Source organism: Muntiacus reevesi, chromosome 7 (assembly GCF_963930625.1).
Source record: "Muntiacus reevesi chromosome 7, mMunRee1.1, whole genome shotgun sequence".
Taxonomy (NCBI): Eukaryota; Metazoa; Chordata; class Mammalia; order Artiodactyla; family Cervidae; genus Muntiacus; species Muntiacus reevesi.
This window is the reverse complement of record NC_089255.1, coordinates 89,429,606-89,452,901: the sequence shown is the minus strand read 5'-3', so window position 1 is coordinate 89,452,901 and position 23,296 is coordinate 89,429,606. Positions and strand designations below refer to the sequence as shown.

The 23,296-nt window shown below is 40.8% G+C and overlaps 1 non-coding gene across 1 annotated transcript; it reads left to right on the top strand.

Moving 5' to 3' along the window:
* The first annotated feature begins 21,998 nt into the window (after nt 1–21,998).
* On the top strand, nt 21,999–22,071 carry TRNAC-ACA (transfer RNA cysteine (anticodon ACA)). Its single transcript has one exon. It is a non-coding gene; the product is annotated as a tRNA-Cys (tRNA).
* Nucleotides 22,072–23,296: the final 1,225 nt, after the last annotated feature.

Below are 23,296 nucleotides of genomic sequence, written 5' to 3'. Positions count from 1 at the left end.
GGGCAGAAATGAGCCCAAGGCCTCGACTAAAGGGAAAGGCCACCAGGTGGTCTTATTCATTTTTTATTAGTTCAAATGTGTTTTGCATGTCACAAACCATGTTCCTATTAACTTCCAGACATAAAATGAAAACAGTTAGGGCAAGCTGTGAACTGACTGTCAGGAGAGGCAGGAGTGTAGCGTTTTAAGACTGGGTGAGACAGAAAACCGGGTCTGCTGGTGTCAGACGTTGTTAGCAGCAACCGGCCTCAGCAGCTGAGCGGATGGTCTGGCAGAACCTGCGTCTGAGGAGTGTCCGGCTCTGCAGTCACTCCCAAAGGGGCAAGGATTTCTGCTCCTGGAGACAAACACTCTGACTCGTCTTTGGTCTGTCCGCTTTTCAAAACATTCTAGTTAGATGCTCCACAGGCAAGAAAAGCTAACAACAGCTAGCCAGCTGCACTTTGCATTTCCATGGTAACTCTCCTGCGGAGGTATTCCAAAGTCCTCACAAAAACAGGCAACGCTGACTGAGCTACATCCAAGGAATGAGGCTGTGGGCCTCACTTCCGTCCCAGCAGCAGAATCCTGCCCATTTTAATGTGGCTGCAGAAAGTCAATGGACCTCCGAGTGCAAGGACTATGTGTCACACACTTGGACAGAACATCAGTAGGTCTTGTTAAGACAGAGAAAGGAGGCTGCTTAACCCAGACCCCACTCCCGAAGTGACGGAAGTCCAACCTCGCAGAGTGACAGAATGTCTCCATCACAAAGTAACTTGGGACTTTATGAAGATGGCAGAAGGTTTGAAGAATCACTAGATTTATTACCCTTTGACACAAGAAGTAGGTATATTTTACTGCACATTAAACTAAGAACAAATTTTCAATACGATTGAAACTCTTAGTGAGAAATGAAAACCACAGTAAAAGAAGAGACAGAAATATAAATTGTTAAATGGGAAGAATCAATGTGAGCTCCTAATTTTAAGCAAGAAATATATTTTCCAGCTATCTGTCAATGTTTCAAAAGCAGTAGCTTCACCTTCTTCCATCATTCGGGCATACTTCTGGTCTGTACAGCTAACTAGTCAACAGTACAGGCAAGTCATCTTGGCTAGTCTGGGAAGGTATTATTTTTCAGTGGAGTCTGATAATATTATCACAAGCATGGGATGAAAGTAGAGTAAGTTTAGAAAGGTAATCCTGGGAAAGAATCAAAATAAGAGTAAAAACAAGAATACAAAAAGGAATCTGAAATCGAAATTAAAAATAAGATTAAGAACTGAAAAAAAGAATAAATTTGAGACTAGAAACATGAAAGGCTACATTTCAATTCATTCTATTTGCATTATGGTATGAAGTTTTATTGTAAGTATAATAATTTGGTAACCACTGAGATATTTTCTGTATGTTCTCTCTGCATCCTAGCATGTTTAAGCATTTTAAAAACTCCTAGATATCTGTGCTTTTAGTTAAATCATCAAGAAAGCTTCATGAAACAAGTTTAAGTCTTCAATCAGTGTCTAAGTACTTGGGGAAAGTAGTTGAAACTTGTAAGATTTAATTTATCGTAATCTAATAGTATGTGAATATTGAGAATAATGCTTATTATTTATTGCCTTAAAAAATCACTGTTAATTAATAATAGAAATGATTTATACATTAAATGAACATCAAAGAGGTAATAAAAACGCTTGTCTAGCTACGAGTCATTTGGGTATTAAGAATCTTTTTACAGACAGTTATGTAATAGAGTGAGTAAGTAAAGTTGCTCTGTCGTGTCTGACTCTTCGCGATCCCATGGACTGTAGCCCACCAGGCTCCTCTGTCCATGGAATTTTCCAGGCAAGAATACTGGAGTGGGTTGCCATTTCCTTCTCTAGGGGATCTTCCCGACCCAGGGATCAAACCCAGGTCTCCCGCACTGCAGGCAGACGCTTTACCATCTGAGCCACCAGGGAAGTCCATATAATAGAGTGGGTTATGTAACTTCTCAGCTTCTCTTCTCAGTGGGAATGCTAGGAACCTTACTTAGCCCATGCATCTGAGCAAGTGGTCCCCAGTTTCTACTGACCCTCTTCTGAGGGTCCTTACCATCTCTGAGGAGATGTTAGTTTCTCATCTCCATGCCCTCATTATTTTTATAAGGAGGCCATAGTTTTGTATCTCTGTTTCTAACTGGGTCTGTGTTTCACTTCCTCTATCCTAATCAAAGTTGCAGTGTTTTCCACCATGTTGACTTCACGGGAAGGATGCTGTTTTTCAGTCGATAAGTCACGTCTGACTCTTCCATGACCCCATGGACGGTAGCCCGCCAGGCTCCTCTGTCTGTGGGGTTGCCATTTCCTTCTCCACGTGGGAAGGTTATGCCAACCCATGTCCCTACTGCCACTTTGCAGTGAAATAGGTTTATGCTAGTGAAGGACTTCTTGATTATTTGTCAAAAGTCCCCACTCAAATTGACCTAAGCAAAACAAACAAAAATTACTTGCTCACGTGCCTTGCACAGGCAAGGGTGTGGCTGGAACAAACACAGTAGGTTCTCAAGGGCGACTGGCTCTCTTGTCTCTGCTTCTCCCTGAAGAAGTCTTTATTTTCTCTTCATGCAAACAGATTTCCTCCTCATTGTGCTAAAAATGTGATTGCCCAGATCAATGGACTCACAGTCTAGCAAGTACCTGACTCAAAGACAAAAGTGTCTTTCTCTCCCAGCCTGTGTTTGAAAGAGCACCCCATGATGGGCTAACATTGGCCAGACTATGACCATGCCCAGACTCAAGGAGACTGAGCACTACTCCTGGCTCCTTTTAGCTCATGCATTGATGCCTATCATCTAACGAGGTCTGCTTCCAAAAGCAATAGAAGAGGCTCAGGTATAGTCACTGGGGAAATTGTCGTGATATGGGAAATGGTTGTGAACAACCCAATTTATACCAAATATAAAGCATACAGACATAAGGCAATACCCACGACATCATTAAAGATCCCAACACTGACGGCATCTCCCAATGGGAGTTACGTCTCAACCACTGAAATGCTCACCACCTACAGTCTGCATATTCTGATGGAAAGCTAATTATAATCCAAATACTATGATATCTGAGTCCATTTTAATAAGCAAAACAATTAAATGTACTTATATGACCCATCTAAAAAACTTTTCTTGTATGTGAATAAGCAAATTTCTATTTCTGAGCTTCAATTTATGTAGCCAAGGTAGGCTTATACGTGTGAGAAGGACTAACAGGTTAGAATAAATTTTTTGAGCTTCTGACACTGCCAAGGCCTAAAGATGAATTGCAATGAATTAGATTCAGTCCTTCAGCCCTATCTGTTTCTCCTGTATCATAATAAGAACTGAAATTACATTTAAATGTAATCATATAAAGATAAAACTTAAGTAGCATTAAGTCTTCAGGCTCCTTTTTGGATTGAGATGGAGAGAGACAATTAAGAAAAAAACATAAATATATCTGGATGCAAATTAAAATTCCAACTGAGTGGTGAGAAACCCCAGAAGCACCAATGAAGCAACTATAAAGTCTTAGTTAACCACTTGATTGGAAGCTAAGTGGATGCCTTGCAGATATTTTTGCCTCAGAGAGCTGCAAGGCTTGATGGAGCTCAAACAAAAGCTTATCCTTTTTATAGAACATGGTGTGACTGGTCCCCCTCAGTGTACTGGGAGCTTTGATGTGTGCTTCCTACCCTCTGTGTTGTTTTTCCAACAGAAGGAATAAATTCCCACTGAGCCTTCTACATTTTTCTCAATCTTCACTTTTGATCAAGTTCATATGTTTTTAGAAACATGACTAGGACTCCATAATGCCATATCGTTCTGAACCTGACTCAGATTCTAGGACAGAAATACAGTTGGCCCTCCAAGTCTGTAGGGGGTTGGTTTCAGGACCGCTTTGGATACCAGTACCTATAGATGCTCAAATGCCTTATAGAAAAATGGTACAGTATTTGCATATAACCCTCAGGCATATTGCCCTAGATAGTCGTCCCTCAGTATCTGTGATTCTGCCCTCACAGATACTCAGAGAGTATAGTACTAGAGTATTAATGAAAGAAATCTGGGTATAATTGGACCCACACAGTCCAAAACTGCTGTTCAAGAGTCAACTGCACTTCAGATCATTTCCAGATTACTTAAAATACCTAATACAATGTAAATGCAATGTAAACAATTGAAAATACAATGCAAATGTTATGCAAATAGCCCCCAGAGCACTGTAAATTCATTTTGCTTTTTAAAACTTTCTAGAAGTATTTTTTTAAACAAATATTTTATTTCATGATTGGTTGAATCCACAGATGCAGAACCCAAGGCTTTGGAAGGCCACTTAATTAGTTGTAAAAATTAGCACTTACTTCTAGAAGTCCATGACTCAAGCTAAATAACTTGGCCTCACAAACACCCAAAGGAACTCATGAACTCCTTATTGCAAAATTCAGTCTTAAATTAAAGTAGGGAAAACCACTAGACCATTCAGGTATGACCTAAATCAAATCCCTTATGATTACACAGTGGAAGTGACAAATTGATTCAAGGGATTGGATCTGATAGACAGAGTACTTGAAGAACTATGGATTATGGATGGAGTTTCATGATCCAGGAGGCTGTGGTCAAAACCATCCCCAAGAAAAAAGAAATGCAAAAAGGCAAAATGGTTGTCTGAGGAGGCCTTACAAACAGTTGAGGAAAGAAGAGAAAAGAAACGCAAAAGAGAAATAGATAGATATACCCATTTGAATACAGAGTTCCAAAGAATATAAGGGAGAGATAAGAAAGCCTTCCTAAATTATCAATGCAAAGAAACAGAGGAAAACAATAGAATGGGGAAGACTAGAAACCACTTCAAAAAAATTAGAGATACCAAGGGAACATTTCATGCAAAGATGGGCTCAATAAAGGACAGAAATGGTATAGAACTGAAAGAAGCAGAATATATTAAGACGAGGTGGCAAGAATATACACAGGAATACACATAAGAACTATATTAAAAATATCTTAATGACCCAGATAATGACCTGCAATCACTCAGCTAGAGCCAGACATCCTGGAGTGTGAAGTCAAGTAGCCCGAGGAAGCATCACTATGAACAAAGCTAGGGGACATGATGGAATTCCAGGTGAGTTATTTCAAATCCTCAAAGATGATGCTATTAAAATGCTGCACTCAACATGACAGCAAATATGGAAAACTCAGCAGTGACCACAGGACTGGAAAAGGTCAGTTTTCATTCCAATCCCAAAGAAAGGAAATGTCAAAGAACCTTCAAACTACCACACAACAGTACTCATTTCACATGCTAGCAAATTAACACTCAAAATTCTCCAAGCTAGGCTTCAACAGTAAATGAACCAAGAACTTCCAGATGTTCAAGCTGGATTCAGAAAAGGCAGGGGAACCAGAGATCAAATTGCCAACATCCATTGGATCACAGAAAAAGCTAGAGAATGCCAGAAAAATGTCTATTTCTGTTTCGTTGACTATGCTAATGCCTCTGACTGTATGGATCAAAACAAACTGTGGACAATTCTTAAAGAGATGGGAATACCAAACTACCTTACCTGCCTCCTGAGAAACCTGTATGCAGGTCAAGAAGCAACAGTTAGAACTGAACATGGAACAACAGACTTGCCCAAAACTGGAAAAGGAGTATGTCAAGGCTGTCTATTTTCACCCTGCTTACTTTAACTTATATGCAGGGTACATCATGCAAAATGCTGTGCTGGATGAAGCACAAGCTGGAATCAAGATTTCCAGGAGAAATATCAATAACCTCAGATATGCAGATGACACCACCCCTACGGCAGAAAGAGGAGTTGGATGGCATCACCAACTCAATGGACATGAGTCTGAGCAAGCTCCAGGAGATGGCAAAGGGCAGGGAAGTGCAGCAGGGTGTGCTGCAGTCCATGGGGTCACAGAGAATCAGACACAACTGAGTGACTGAACAACACCACAAAAACCCAAGTGCCTATTCTACCTTCTTCCTCCAAGTATCCTCACCTCCTACTGGGAAGTCACAGGAAAAGGGACAGTAAAAGACGGATTTCCATCGAGACTTATCAAGGGCCACCATCTGGTGCCTTGACCATTTCCCTACCCAGAATCTGCTTGGGGTCTAGGAACAAAAAAACAGATATTTAAAGCTCGAATAGGAGATTATCTAAAAAAGATATTTAAATCCAGTTTTCTGAACTAGGTTGAGAAGTGCAAAGTTAGATACCACCTTGTGAACCTCCCCTGACTTCAGCCTCTTGTCTTAGACCTGGGAACCCACGATGGTATCTGTGTAGATGGCAGTGGGCTGTTGTCAATTCCAGAAACGGCAGCAGGAGCAAAGTGCAGACCCACCGCTACTAAACCCTTCTCTTTGAAATCTCTTCCTCGTATCTCCCTACCACTGCTCCTTCCCTGAACACTTAATGTACTCGCTCTAGACTGCAGCCGTGGCTGAGAATTTCGTTTTCAACCACATCAAGAATGCAACTCTGCCCAAAACCAGAAATGCTCTCTGCCCTCGTGGCATTTACAACCTGAAGGGGAGCAACAGAAAATGAACATCAAAACCACCAAACTAGACCACCACAGAGAAATTCTATGAAGTAAACAAACCTGGGGCTTTGTTTGGTTTGGTGGTTTTGTTTTGCTAGTGGAGCTTCCCAGATGGCGCTAGTGGTAAAGAACCTGCCTGCCACTGCGGAAGATCTAAGAGATACTGGTTCGATCCCTGGGGTGGGAAGATCTCCTGGAGGAGGAAATGGCAACCCACTCCAGTATTCTTGCCTGGAAAACCCCATGGACAGAGGAGCCTGGCAGGCTACAGTCCATGGGGGTCACGAAGAGTCGGACACGACTAAAGTGACTTAGCACACAAGCAAAAGTGAGTAAAAAAAAAATTAGGGGTGAAGGGATGGGGCTTCTTTAGATTGGATGGTTATGGAAGCTCTCCTTAGTGGGTGATATTTACCTGAAACCTAAACGATGAGAAAGAGCCAGCATGTAGGGACCTGGAAGAGGAGCTTTGCAGGAAGAGGCAACAAAGGGATGGTTGCAAAGACTGAGAGGGGAGAGGCTGGGTGCCTGAAGCACGTTGGAGACGAGGGAGGCACGAGGAGGTGGCTGAGGACAGAAAGGTGAGCGCAAGAGAGGACCTATAGAGCCCCAGGGACCACTCCATGACGACCGACATCTTTCCATTACTGTGCATATAACAATATATTGTTCAAGTTAATCTACTCTTCTCTCTCTGTGAGTAGATGGTGAGTTCCTTAAGTACACTATATCTTATTCGTAATAATAATTATGCCTCCCATGTATCGAGGTGCAGCAGGCACTAAGCTAGCTCCTTGGCATACATTATCTCCAATCTTCACATCAACCCTGCCAGGTAAGTATTACTAGCATAATTTTAACAGATGAAAAAAAGCAGCTAACTGATTTGCCCAAGGCCAAGCAGAGAGCCTGGGATTTAAATCTATAGCTCGTCAGGCTCGGAAATCTGGCCAGTTTCTTTTCCCACCCCATGTTGTCCTCACCTCGTTGTGCCTAATCATCTTCATAGTCCCAGCTCCTAGCACGCTGCCTGGCATGCTAAGCAGTCTCAGATGCTCAACAGACCTGTGGAGCGTTGACTTGGGCTGCACCAAATATAAGCCCACACAAGAGGAGGCTGACGTGATGAGGCCACAGGTCTGGGGAAACCAGACCACTCGAGGCAGTGAAGGTAGCCTTCCGTCTCAGGATGAACGTGAAACATGGTGGAAATTGGCAGAGAGGAGACTGCACTTGATGGAACTACATGAAAGCAATGGGGTTTCCGGAGCACTAACGTCTGACTCCCTGAGACAGCAGCAGTATCGCCTTCTGCAAAAATTAATGGGATTTTAAAGACAGAGGCTGCTCAATGTGCTTGCAAAATGGAGACACAGAAGAATGCGCCCCGATGATGAGGGGAAAAGAGCGGTGAGAGCGGAGGATGGCACGCCTGTAATTGCCTGTAATTTCCACCCCCCTCCTCCTGACTTCAATTAGGACACTTGCGAGACACACATTTGTTAGAGTGACAGAGCTAATTGAAGCAAACCACATGTCTCATCAACAACCAAATCAGGAATAATAATCAAAGCAGCAGAAGCAAAATTGGAAGCCACGGAGCTGTCAAAAGCAGGAGGAACTCAAATACAATGAGGCATATAATTTAGAAAAAGTGAGAGGGCCCCATGGAGGCATTAAAAAATGGGACAGGAGATAAAACAGAGAGCTCGACTCAAACGGAAATTGTCACTCCCACAGTCTGGGGACAGTTAAACCTGGTCAGAATTCATGTGATCTGGGGATGGCTGCGTCCCGCCACTTCACTGCCTGGAATGGTCCAGTCCAGTCCAGGGACCGTCACTCCCTGTCACCCCAAGCTCCTCATTACTTCACATCGCTCCCCTGTCCCCAACTGTGGTCAGTTCTGTCCTAGGTGGACATGGAAAGTGATAGGCCCTCATCATCTTTGATTTTTAATATTGCTTACTTTCGGAGGTCACTATTAAGTTATTCCTTGATCCTCTGTTTGCAAAACCAAAGCTGAACGAGCAGGCTGAATTGGGGGAAGAACTCTCCTACTTACATTTTTTTCATAACAGACTGGACATCTTTTGTTGGCCTCCCCAGTATCCATTCTCCCTTCTCTCAATAGCCATACCCCGGTCTCAGCCAATGCAGTCCAGGCAGGGCTCCCTCCCAGGCCCAACCCAACACACAAGAGGATGCTCTGGTGTGTGTGTTGGGGTGGGGGTGGTGGCGGGGGGTGGGAAGTGACCCAGGCTGGCCAATTAGGATCTCAACAGATTCCCAAGCCCATTTGGACAACGATGCTCCCTCTTTCTCTGATCTGACTCTTGGACCTGTTCCAACAACTTGCAGGGGAGGAAAATTCTCCTGTACCTTCTGGGCTCTCTGGGTGTGTCTGTGAAAGAAACTGACAACAGACAGATTAACAGGAGAAAAGGCTCGTGAATGCATTTGATGTTAAAAGTTTTATGTGGCACAAGAGACTTCACGGAAATAAGAGAAAAATCCCCAAAGAAAGAACTAAGCTTGGAGGCTTTTATACCATTTGGACAAAGGAGGATACATTTAAAGAGAAGCGACAGGACAAAGGAGAGGGACTTGGAGGTTCGAGGAGTAGCAAATTGTAGGAAAGCAAATACATGGGGAAACTAATAATAGAAAGCAAATACATGGGGAAACTAATAATAGACAAGGGCTAGTAGTAAGCTTCCCTTGTGCAGGCTGAAATTAGGACCTAAGATTTCCTTTGAAAGCACACGCTCTCAACATCCTTTGCAATGGCAATAAAAAAAGAGAACGGGTCACAATCTCAGTTCTAAACTTCTTACATTCATCAGTGAATAAGTAGAGAAAAATGTCCTGCCTGTTTTCTTCATTTTTCTTGGGAGACCTCTGATAAATCCCTTTAAGCTTTTTCATCGTCCCTCTTTCTTCATATACACTATCACAGATCTGTCGTTGTTTTTCTTAAGCACAATTCCACAACAGAAGCACGCTGCAGAAACTGAATTGCTTGTCCTGATTCGGGTTCTCAAACATCCAAACAGATGTGTACACGCAGAGGTCACAGTCCCACAGAGAGAGCCATAGAATTTTAGAGGCTGCTCAACAGGAGAGAAATCGACCATTACAGTGTACAAAAGTAACCTGAAACTAGCCATGCGAAGTCATAACAGAGTGCTATTTTCTGGGTCAAGTACCATGTGGGTGCATGCTAAGTCGCTTCAGCTGTGCCTGATTTTTTGCAACCCTGTGGACAGTAGCCCGCCAGGCTCCTCTGTCCGTGGGATTCCCTAGGCAGGCATACTGCGTGGGCTGCTATGCCCTGTGCCAAGGGATCTTTCCAACCCAGGGGCTGAATCCACATCTCATGTCTTCTGGATTGGCAGGTGGGTTCTTCACCACTAGCGCCACCTGGGAAGCCTGGGTTAGGTACCATAATCAGTGCTAAATAGTCAAAAGTTTCCAGGGGATTCCTAAGCTTTCCTTCACTGATTTATGGTAACCATCTATAAATCTGAACTTACACTTTATTTCAAATTTACATCACTATTTGCAGTGAGGTGGGCTTTACCCAGGTTACTGCCTATAGGATGACACATCTTTTTTGTTTAATTAACTAAGTTTTTGGCTGTGCTGTGTCTTTGTTGCATGTGTGGGCTCTCTAGTAGCAACGGTGTGGGCTCCCTAGTTGTGGCAGATGGGCTCAGTTGCCCCGTGGTATGTGGGATCTTAGTTCCCCAACCAGGGATCAAACCCACATCCCCTGCATTGGAAGGCAGATTCTTTGCCACTGGACCACCAGGGGCGTCCCAACACTTCTTAAGCAGTACCAGTCTTGCCTGGTGGGGCAGGTACAACACCAGAAAGGAAATGGAAACACAAAAGTCCTTAATCAAATGTAGGGAAAACTCTTTATATAAACAAAAGTCCTTCTCTCTTTCTTAACATTGATGAGTTCCCAAACTGGTAGCCAGCCCTACAACTTAAGATCAAAAAGGATTTTCACAACATTCTAGTGGAAAATAAACAGTACTTTTTAAAAGGAAATGTCAGATCTGAATAAAACGTATTCATTCTATGAATACGAATAAATTTAAATATATATAAAATAGAGAGAGTCCGTAATATGCAAAAAAGGGAATATGCACTCAAAGGCAGAGGCAAAATATGCCTTTGAAAAATATTTATTATAGGAAATGTAAATAAAACTTAGCCTTTGTTTGTAATAAAATATGTATACTCTATGAAACAAAAGATAAAAGAATAATATACTCAATAGAGATGAAAATGGAGTTGGAGAGGCAGGAAGGAATAAAACTTAGAACAAGGTTATATAAAATAGAATATTGACAAAATGATAGTTCCACTAGAATTTTAAAATGTTAGAAATAGTAAGTTGATGCTAAAGAAAATAAGTAAAATAGATGACAAATTTGCTTGCCCAAATGCAAAAAGAAGAAAGTAAAAAGGATAACAAAGATGATGATAGCTCTGGGCAGAGAATAAAAGATGCAACAAAAAATTCACTGGAAAAGAAGAAACAAATTTTACTGAAAGAGAAGATCAAAGATATGGTGGGAGAAAACTTTCCTGAGATGAAAGATCTGCAAATTCACCAGATTTCAGATAACACTGATGAAAGGAGACCAAAATCTAAATATACCCCACGACAATCTTTAATTTCAAACATAAAGAAAATAAACTCAATAGCATTCAGCAAAGGAGTGAAATGTTGACCACTAAGCAACCAAAATCAAAGTAGCTTCAGACTTCTCCTTCACAAGATAAAGTGCCATAAACAAAAACAAGTTGGCCATGAAGTTAATAAAGTTTAATCTTTAAGACCCAACACTTACATGGTGACTTTCTGACTAAGTCTTAACTTTCATAACTAGCTTTATGTTCCTGGTTTTATATTCTTTTTCTCAAAGAGGTTCCCTCAAACTGGGTATGCTTCAGACTCCACAAAACCTAGATCTACCCCGGTCAAAAGAAAATAGTAAAACATCTATAAGTCTTTGTTGACAATAGATTGTGATCCAAGAATTAAAACCACAAATGTTATGATTCTAGTATGAAAAGCAAGGTGTAATGGAAGGGTGGAAAGGAGTGAAAATGTCTTAAAATTTGCAGCGCCTCAAAAGATTAAGTATTTTTCATCTTTAATTGGGACTTCCCTAGTGACTCAGACAGTAAAGAATATGCCTGCAATGCGGGAGGCCTGAGTTCAATCCCTGGGTTGGGAAGATCCCCTGGAGAAGGGAATGGCAACCCACTGCAGTATTCTTGCCTGGAGAATCCCATGGACAGAGGAGCCTGGTGGGCTGCAGTCCATTAGGTTGCAAAGAGTCAGACATGACTGAGTGACTAACACTTTAACTTTTAATCTTTTAATTAAGATTAATCACTCATATTTCAAAAGATTTACCAAATTAAGAGATTTACCAAAATAAAGATTTCAAGAATTAACTGTCACTGAAAAAAAAAAAAAAAGCAGACAGTAGGATTGATGATGATTGACATTGAAACCATTAATGTATGAAATTAAATCTAAATAATTGCTCTCAATGTGTCTACAAAATATAAGATGAATGTCATAAGTACTGAAAAGAATACATAATATTCTTACATAATTCTAAGAAAGTAGAAAGTTTTGACACAGGTTAAGATGAAAGCTATCAGATTCAGCACAGAGTCTATGGTGGTCTTAAAGTGAATTCCAGCCATTGTTCATTCCCGGTTTTAACCTAACCATAGTCTAGCTTTCTTTAGAAAAACACAAGCTAAGAGAGCATCAGGGTGACTGATCACAGAAAGAGAATCTGAAGCCTGGGGTTCTGATGAGGTCACAGAAGAGAGGACAATTTTCCTCGTGATTCCAAGGGAATCCTGCAAACCTAAAGTCAAGAGACACGGAGCAAGCTTCTGGACCCCGTGTTCCTTGACAGAGCTTGAGCTGAAGAAATCCACGGCATCCAAAGAAGAAAAGGGGCTCCAACCCCTGCGTGTGGTCTTGGGGAAATCTGCAGATTTCTTTGTTCCATGAAGAGCCGCAAAGCACTACACAGGTGGACTGGGTTCCTTCTTGACTCGAGGCCTTGCAGTGGTTGCAGCCAATGAAATCAGAGAGCAAAGACGCTTTCTCCTGCTGTTCGAAAGAGGACCAATTGCTTACCGCTTGTTACACCCTCAACCCACAGGGAAGGAACAAGTGTGTGTGTGTTAGTGGCTCAGTCATGTCCAACCCTTTGTGACCCGTGGACTGTAGCCCTCCAGGCTCCTCTGTCCATGGGATTCTCCAGGCAAGAACACTGAAGTGGATTGCCATTCCCTTCTCCAGAGGGATTTCCCAATCTAGAGATCAAACCCTGGTCTCCTGCATCGCAGGCAGATTCTTTACCATTTTAGCTACAAGTGCTGCCATGCAAACCAACGGCCCTGGCTTGCCACTCTCGAAGTCCTCATTACAAAGCTAAGATTAATCTCGTCTGATCTCAAAGTTAAGCAGGGGTGGGCCTGGCTAGTACTTGGATGGGAGAAAACTAAGATTAAGATTAGGACTTTCCAGGGGGTCCAGTGATTAAGACTCCTGGCTTCCACTGCAGGGGGTGAAAGTTCAGTCCCTGGTTGGGGAGTTAAGATCCTGCATGTCATGCAGCATGGCCAAAAATTAAAACAATAAATGTCTTTAAAAAAAAAAAAAGAAAGAAAGAAAGCTAAAATAAGTAGAGCACAGGCAAAGGAAATAAACAATGCACCCAAGGAAACCTAGCAATCCCAACACTGAAGAAAACAAATTTCCAATTATACACCTTCAAGGGACATTGGACTCCTGGAGGACAAGGTAGCTTTCATATTTAAACAGGAAAATGTTGATCTAAGGAAAGGATTATCATTATTGAAAACTAAATTAGTAACTTGGAACATCAATTAGAATAAATATCTCACAACATAGAGGAAATATACTTAGAGGTAGATGTGATACAGGAAGGATAAGATTTTAAAAGATGACCAAATTATGGGAGTTTCAGAAAAAGGAAAAGGGAAAGCTAGAAGATAGGCAAAAATAGCAAAGAAGTATTCATGGTGGGAACACTTGATCCTGCAGATTAAAAGGGCTAAGGTCCAGAGTGATGAGGAAGGGAAAGAGGGAAGAAAAGAAGAGATGGAGGAAAGGGTAATGGGGAAAAGAGGAAGAGGTAGAGAGAGAAAGAGGAGGAGAAAGAGGAACCTTGACAAAACGAAAAAGAATTGTTATTGGCTAATTTTGTTACCCCACAATTCACATGGTGAAATTATAACCCGCAGTACCTAAAATGTGACTATATTTTAAAAGGCAATTAAGTTAAACGGCATTATTAGGTTAGGCCCTAATCCACTACGACTGGTTGCCTTAAAAGATTAGTATACAGACATACGCAGACAGAAGACCAGGTGAAAGCATAGGGAAAAGACGGCGATCTATAAGCCAAGGAAAGAGGCCTCAGAATCAACTTGCCAACATATTGATATTGAACTTCTTCTAGTCCATAAGAAAATAAACTTCTAATAAGTAAGCAGCCAGTCTGCGGTACTTTGTTATGGCAGTCCTAGCAAATTAATACAAAAACTAGCATCAAATTTTTCACTGTTTGATTTTAAGTACCATTTACAGAAGCCAAGATATGGAACCAATTTAAAAGTCCATAGCCAGATACATGGATAAAGTAGATGTGAAATATATGCAATGTATATGACTCAGTCATAAAAAAATAGGAAATAATGCCTTTTGCAGAAACATGGATGGACCTAGAGATTATCATACCAAGACAAGTAAGTCGAAGAAAGACAAATAGCATTTGATATCACTTATATGCAGAATCTAAAATTTTTTAAAAGATACAAATGAATGTATTTACAAAAGCAGAGATTTACAGACATAGGAAACAAACATGGTTACTAAAGGGGAAAGTGAGGGGAGAGCTAAATCAGGAGGCTGGGATCAACACATACAATACTACTATATATAAAATATATAACCAAAAGGACCTATTGTATAGCACAGGAAACGATATTCAATACTTTGTAGTAACAAAGTATATTCAATACTTTCTTTCCTATAAAGGAAAAAAAATCTTAAAAAAAAATCTTACCTTTTTTTTAAGGTATACATACATATACATACCTATATGTATATATAACTGAATCAGTATGTTGCATACCTGAAATGAACATGACATTGTAAATCAACTGCACTTCAACTAAAAAAAAAAAAATCTTTTATCTGTAACTTTTAGATGCTAGAAAACAGGAGAATAATATTTATCTGGACAATGAGAGAAAAGGATTACAACAAAATAATCTTATACTCAGAGGAAAGAAGTCTATTTACAGATATATAATGGATTCTGAGAGCATATCGCCTACAGAACCCAACTGTGGAAAATACTTAGGAAAGGACTCTAATCAAATAAGTGAACAGAACAGATGGCAAGATAAGGACAATGACAAGGAGAGAAAACAGCGGTAGGCAATAAACTTTGAATGGGTAATGACAGAGTAATTAGGAATTTGCAATATTAAGAATTCTTAAACCAGAAGAGTCACATAACAAAGCTGAAACTAACAAAAGTGTGGAACTAGAAGAGGTAAAATGTCTCAGCAAAACCTATGACCTGTGAGAGAGCAGGGAATCAGAAGCAACATTTTTAAAAACTTTTCATATTGTGCTCATTCAGTCATGTCTGACTCTTTGCGACTCTATGGGCTGCAGCCCACCAGGCTTCTCTATCAACGGGGTTATCCTGGTGAGAATACTGGATTTGGGTTGCATTTCCTCCTTCAGCAGATCTTCCCGACACAGGAATCGAACCTGCATCTCTCAAGTTTCCTGCATTGCAGCAGATTCTTTACCACTGAGCCACCAGAGAAGCCCATTTTATATTGAATGTAGACAACTAACAATGTTGTGATACTTTCAGGTGGAGAGCAACTGTACTCAGCCATACATATACATGAATCCATTCTCCCCCCAGCTCCCCTCCCATCCAGGCTGCTACAAAACATTGAGCAGTTTCCTGGGTTATAGAGTAGGACCTTGTTCATTATCCATTTTAAATACATCAGTGTGTGCATGTCCATCCCAAACTCCCTAACTGTCCCTTCCCTGCAACTGTCCCCCTGCTAACCATAAATTCATTCTCTAAGCCTGTGACTCTGTTTCTGTGTTGTAAATAAGTCCATTTGTATCATTTCTTTTTAGATTCTGAATAAAGGGGATGTCACAGGCTATTTCTCCTTCTCTGCCTGACTTCTTCATCAGTATGACAATCTCCAGGTCCATCCACGTTGCTGCAAATGGCATTATTTCATTCATTTTAATGGCTGAGTAATATTTCATTGTATTACATACCACATCTCCTTTATCCATTCAGAAGCAGCATTTTTATAGCACATTAATAAGAATGGCACAGGCACTGCTCCAGGCACTTCATTTAATTAAATCATCACAAAAACCCTATGAATAAAGTCACACTACCGTCATCTTTTACAGATGAGAAAAGTGAAGCAAAGAGAACAGCTTACCTACATTTACAAACCTAGTAAGTCACTACAGAGTCTGTTTTTACCTACGGCACTAGGCTGCCAAAATGAAAAAAATTAAAGGCATTCTAGTGGCTGCCTACATTAAAGGGGCATGGGGAGGAGAGTGATCTAAAATGTTTAGTTGACTGTGCACATTGGATTGTATACATGTAACTTACTGAACAAACAGGGGCAGGCTTAGATTAAAGAGGCATAATTACTAGTTATGCCAAGAAAATAGAAATAAACCAGGAGTTCTATAAGCAAATCAGGACATATAATCATCTTATATCTTTAGGTCTCAACATAATGATCATAAGTCAATAAAATAACCTTGATTGAATAAAGTTAATTTATTTCATTTAACATTAGAGAAATATATATTCAACTATGCATGTCAGAAATAACAGGATTGCAAAGACTGCAGATGAGAAAAGTACCAAGAAGCTACTAACCTAAAATAGAAAGAAAAGTTAAATATATGAGTATCCTATGATATAGCATGTCCACCCTTGGTATTTTCTTTCTATATATACCCAAGGAAAAAATGGACACCTATGTCTCCAAACAGACTTGCACATGAATGTTCATATCAGATTTATTTACAATTGCTGAAAACTTTAGTGATATATCAAATGTCCCTCAACAGAAGAACTGACCAATTGTAGTTTAGCCACACATAGAATACTACTCAGCAAAGAGAAGCAATGATTTACTCAGACATACAATGTGGATGAACTTTCTCTCAGAGAAGGAAGCTGGAAGCACATTCTAATTATGCCTACAGATAAAATTAATCTATGATTAAAGAAATCAGAACACTAGTTGTCTTTGGAAGAAGGGGTAAGGACTGACTGGAAAGAAGCATGAAATATCTTTCTAAAATGCTGTTCTATAGCTTGTTAAGAATATATGCACTACGTTGTTCCAGCGCTACTGTTTCATGAATCCATGGACCAAGGTGTAGGTGAGGAAGAAGTTATAAGAGCAGGCTTCCATGCTGGCTACCACTGCATGCCACATCCAGGCCGCACTGAACCCATTTCATGGTTTCGGAAGGCAGATTCTGTGAGCACTCCAGGAGCTTGCTCAGTGGGCAGAAAGGACGAATCTCTCATGCTCAATAGCAAGCATCCCTCATGCTACCTGGTGAGCCAATGGCCGGAAAGAAAAATAGCTTAGTCTGGTGCCCAATGACAGTCACGACTCAACCATGGGGTTTTGATGTGAAGGAGTCAGCAAAGGGGGAAGGTTGGCAAGATACACAAACTGTTGGCTTATCTACACAATGGAAAATGCCTAAACACAAGCTAGAAATGACTTACAAAAGGGAATACCTTTTTGTAGAGATTTATGTCAGCACCCACCTCCTTCATCTTGGACCAGACAGCCAGAGCCCAGGGATGGATGTGGGGGAAGAAAAGACACCGGCCAGTGAGCTAGGTTAGGAAGCCCTCTCTCGCACCATGTCACCAGGGCTTTTATTTCAAAGAGAACTTCTCTATATCAGGAAAGAGATGCAGGGGAGAAGGTGGTGGAGTCCATGGAGAGGCCTTCAGGGCCCCCCTTCCCTGGCACAGCAGTTTACATTCAGCAAGACTCCCCTGGAGGGGGGATGGGGTTGGGGGGGCAGTCAAGTGAGTATCGGGATTCTGCTCTTAGATCACCGTATGTACCAGTTGGCATCAGTGGCAGCATAGTAATCACCGGCATCAAGCATAGCACAGAGCCGAAGGCTGCTAACAGGGAAGAGGCTCTGCTGCCCAGATCAGGCGCATCTCCGCAACTCTTATATCGACCAACAATCAAGGGTCAAACTGGTGATGTATATCTAAGCAGATTCCTGGATAGACATATGACCTGGAGGGCTACAAGCCTCCCCCTCGCCAACACACCCAAACAAGGCCGCAGCAACCCGTAAATCCTCCCAATCTTGCACCTGATGGAGAACCCAGCTGAAGGAGGGTTGGAAAAATACTGTCATATTAAAGAAGAATAAAGAAGCAATATTCCTCACACAGGCTTCCCCGGTGGCTCAGCGGCAAAAAAAAAAAAAAAGAAAAACTGCCTGCAATGCAGGAGATGCAGGACTCGGGTTTGATCCCCGGGTCAGGAGGATCCCCTAGAGGAGGGTATGGCAACCCACTCCAGTGTTCTTTTTGTTTTTTTTTAATTGGAGGCTAATTACTTTACAATATTCTAGTGGGTTTTGCCATACATTGACATGAATCAGCAATGGTGTACATGTGTCCCCCATCCCACCTCCCTCCCATCCCCTCCCTCAGGGTCATCCCAGTGCACCAGCCATGAGCGCCCTGTCTCATGCATCCAACCTGGACTGGTGATCTATTTCACATATGGTAGTATACATGTTTCAATGCTATTCTCTCAAATCATCCCACCCTCGCCTTCTCCCACAGAGTCCAAAAGACTGTTCTTTATATCTGTGTCTCTTTTGCTGTCTTGCATATAGGGTCATCGTTACCATCTTTCTAAATATTCTTGCCTGGAGAATCCCATGGACAGCGGAGCCCAGCCGGCTACAGTCCATAGGGTTGCACAGAGTTGGACACAACTGAAGTAACAGCACGCACGTATATTCCTTGCACTCCTGATCCTTTGTTACTCAAGTCTTTCAGCTTCTTGTCAATGAATTCTACTGACAGAAGTTTTAGACAATATTATTTCTGTTCAACTCTCTTGCCAGTAAGAGCCTGAAGGTCTGTGAAATCAGAGCATTTAATACTGCCTCTCTACCCTCTCTACTCCCCACCAAGAACTGCTTATGGAGAACTGGAGAGAGAGAGACGGAGGGGGCAGGGAAGGAGAGAAGAGGGGAGTGCTGGGTCTGAGGACCCGGGTCTGCCTAAGGGACAATGCTATTTAGCACTAACATCATCTCAGCAGCAGGGAGTAACTGAGAGAGGGGCAAGTCTTCAAGGAATAGAGAAGAAGGCTAGTAGGCTTGTAATCAGACCATCTCAAAGTCAAGTCCTAACTTTGCTAGAGGAATCACTAATTTCCACATCAGAAATATGCATAGTTTTAAATTAAGAAGTCTGTTACTTTTGCTCCAATTGGTTTCTACTCCTTGAAAGCACAAATAGGTTACCACTCCTTGTTATTTTAAGTCCAAGTGTCAAATTCACACCAAGGCAGAAGCTGAATTAATCAATTAATAATCAATAATGAATTAATTAATATAATATAGAATTAATATCATTAATGATCTGGTTGATCAAATCTACAAAAAGTCCAGAAAAATGTTCATCCTTCACATATAGATATGATCACATCTTATAGTAAGGGTATATATTTTAGAAATGAAAAAGTAGACTTTAATGATGTCAAATATTTTTAACCATTCACCCTCCTTGGATCTAGTTCCTAGACACAGCTGAGACAGCAGTGCAATTTTCACTTGGTTTTCTGTTTCAAATTTACCTTAAAGGTTTTTGTAACCACACATATAGCAAAACTGTTCATCACAGGACTAATCTATTTTCTGCCCATTGTCTCTAACTGATTATTTTTTTTTTTAATGAAGCAAATTTCTTTGAAACACAGGACCACAAATAAGTATGAATGTTTCCCTGGAAAAATTTAAAAAATAATAATAACACACACTGATTTACATGCCTCCAACCTTTAGGCTAGGTGAAGATCTAGAATATAACTTGATTCTTAAAATAAGTACTGGAACAAGGTCATGGTCACCAATTCCAGGCACCATTTTTGAAATACAGATTGGAAAAGCTGGTCATGAAAGAAGAAGGTGACCAAGAGGTTTACTTTAGACATTTAAAGGGAGTTGGGAGACAGGTAAGGACAATCACTGTTCTGGGTTGGCATTAGAAATGGAGAGAACCAGCCTAAAAATAAACCCTTGTTTTAAGCAAATTTTGCTAAAGGGACTTTTGAAGATCACCTTAATTAGAAGTTCAACCAAAGGATAATAAAAGGAGAGTAGGTGGAAAAACAAAGGAGGCATCAAAGAAAACACTGTCAACTTACTTTCCATAAATACAACTATAAGGGAGTATATTTTTTGTACCACAGAATACCAAAACCACCACAGAAAGCTGCCAAACAAAGATCCATCCTTGTCTGACCCAGCACTCTCTAACAATATTAATGCTGGGTGGTTGAACAGCCCCATAGAGATCTAAGATACAAAGGAGACAAATCAGCAAAAAGCTACAACTCACTAGCTCAATGCACTCGTTTCATGATAAAGAGAGGCTACTTTAGGACCAGTAAGTAATGATTCACCCAATGCAGAAAATCCAGATAAACCGAAGGTGATTATGGGAGTAGAGTTGCTTGGCAAGAACTCTCAAATTGGTTGTCCTTACCCATGTATGAACATGGAGGACCCACTCAGGTACAGTTACTTCCCTTTCATCCCAATGAAAGTCCTGGAATCCTAGGATTCACAGTTGATTCAATACAAACATAAAAGCTGGGAGAACTTGCTATGAGTTACCATCACCCATTTTGGTATGCATGACCTGGATTATTTGAGAATATCATGGTGGGAGTTGAATGTGTATTCATATATGTGTAAATGGCACCCCACTCCAGTACTATTGCCTGGAAAATCCCGTGGACAGAGGAGCCTGGTAGGCTCCACGGGGTCACAAGGAGTCGGACACAACTGAGCAACTTCACTTTCACTTTTCATACATAAAGAAATCCAGATTAGCAATTTCTAATTACTAATCTATTACTATTATTGTTGTTTAGTCACGAAGTTGTGTCTGACTCTTGCGACTCCACAGACTGCAGCCCACCAGGCTCCTCTGTCCATGGGATTTCCCAGGCAAGAATAATGGAGTGGGTTGCCATTTCCTTCTCCAGGGGATTTTCCTGACCTACAGAATGAACCTGTGTCTCCTTCACTGGCAAGGAGATTCTTTAATATTGAGTCACCTGGGAAGCTCCTGTTACCATTACTAATCTGAAAAATCCAGATGAGTCATCTACAAAGGGTACAATATCCTGGTTCCAGACTAGCTCTTTTGAATAGGTTTTAGTAATGATAAGAAAATTTCAATGCAGCATTTCACCACTATCTCAATATCTTCCAATATCATAGAAAATAAAAGGAATACAAAAAGAGTTTCCTGCTACTAACATCATTTTTAAAGAGCCACACATCTATTCTAGGAAGTTTTCTTGCACCTCAACATCTGGGGAATCCTTAGAATTCTGCATTAAGGGCCAGATGAGGGACTTCTCTGCAGTCCAGTGGTTAAGACTTTACCTTCCAATGCAGGGGCATGGGTTCAAAAGACTCCACGTGCCTTATGGCCAAAAAAAAAAAAAAAAAAAAAAATCCATAAATAGAAACAGTATTGTAACAAATTCAATAAAGATTTTTAAAATAGTCCATATCAAATAAATAAATTTCTTCAAAAAGGTTAAATGAATATGGAGATTATATAACCTTACTAGAATGTAAATTCTAAGAAGGAGGGGAGCATTTCTGCCTAAATTTCCAAACCTAACACATATCAAGTGCTCAATAAATGTATGTCAATTGCATGAATAATTAGCAAAGGGAAGCGTGAAGGCAAAATGTACCAAAGCTAAAAATTTTAATGCTGTCACCTGACATGTCTATGTCAAAGGAAGAGCTGTGACACTGCTCCAAGTATGAAGCATAATAGGGAAGAAATTTGATCTAAGTAGCTAAGACTTTGAAATACTGATGCTTAAAAGCCTTCTCCAACTATGATTCAAATCACCCAAAATATATGAAAATAAATATCCAGGAAATTCTGGCACTTACAGGCAAAAATAATCCTGTTCCTTGAAATTCCTTGGACCTTGTCAGAGATGTTTTGATAGATTCCAAATCAAGACTTCCCTGGTGGCTCAGATGGTAAAAGTGTCTGCCTACAATGCAGGAGACCTGGGTTCAATTCCTAGGTTGGGAAGATCCCCTGGAGAAAGAAATGGCAACCCACTCCAGTATTCTTGCCTGGAAAATTCCATGAATAGAGGAGCCTGGTAGGCTACAGTCCATGGGATCGCAAAGAGTCTGACATGACTGAGCAACTTCACTCAAATCAAGAGTGTCTTAAGCAATCAAGACATTTCACTTTCTCACAGGCCAATAAGTCTGGAAGTAGCTGGTCTAGAGGTAGAGAAACTGTTTAAGAACATTATCAAACACCTAGATTCTTTCCTATCCTTCTGCAAGATTCTCCTTAGCATATTGGTTCTTTGTCTCTAAACTTTTAAACTCATGCTTTCAAGATAGCTGCCATAGCACCAATCACAAAGTCTTTGCACACAACTTCGTGGCAGAAAAACAGAACCAGCCTCATCACCATCTCTTGTCTTACCAGATAGCAAAATCTTTCTCAAATTACCACAGCCGATTTTCTTCTATGCGTCACGGCTTAGAAGCTGTTCTCATACTTGCCCTTAAAGTAAGCACTAGCAAAGGGAACTAGATGATACTACCTGCCTTAGACAAAAGGCCAAGTGATGGTTTCAGTCTATTTACCCAGGAATCTCCTATCGATCTGAAAATAATTACAAGTTCATTTAAATAAATGCTAACTATCCCAAAGCTAACAAAGGATGGAATTAAATCCAATTCTGACGTCCTCTCCTTTAGTTTGCAAAGAACTATTTCCACTGGCGTCCAGCACCCTGGAAGCGCTCATTTGCTCTGAAAGTCATTAGACTACAGCCATCGGCTAATGAGGCAGTAAGTGTTTGGAAGCAGCCTGGACTACTTCAGCATATCCAAGTTAAAATAAGGCAAATTAGTAGTGAAATCAAATTGGTTTAAACTGTGAAGTGAGTGTGAAAACTATTGCCCTGGAAAGTAGTACTGGGTCAAATTGCTGCACTGGGACATTGGAAATGATGTAAGCCTGCGAGAGAAAAATGTTACTTTTAATGAATTTCATTCTTTAGAAGGCAGCATATCTTAATTATCCTGAAAGTCCAAAGGTTTTATTCACAGAGAAAGGAAAAAAGATTCCCAGAGAGGTAACAGTACATCCTTCCCCCATCAGAGGCAAAATTCATTATCCACACTGGAACATGTCAGGGAGAGGAAAGGAGAGAATTACATTGATGTATTACGAACTACATCGGAAAGACACATGTAAAACAGGGTGTTTGCTCATCCTAAGTATCTGACAC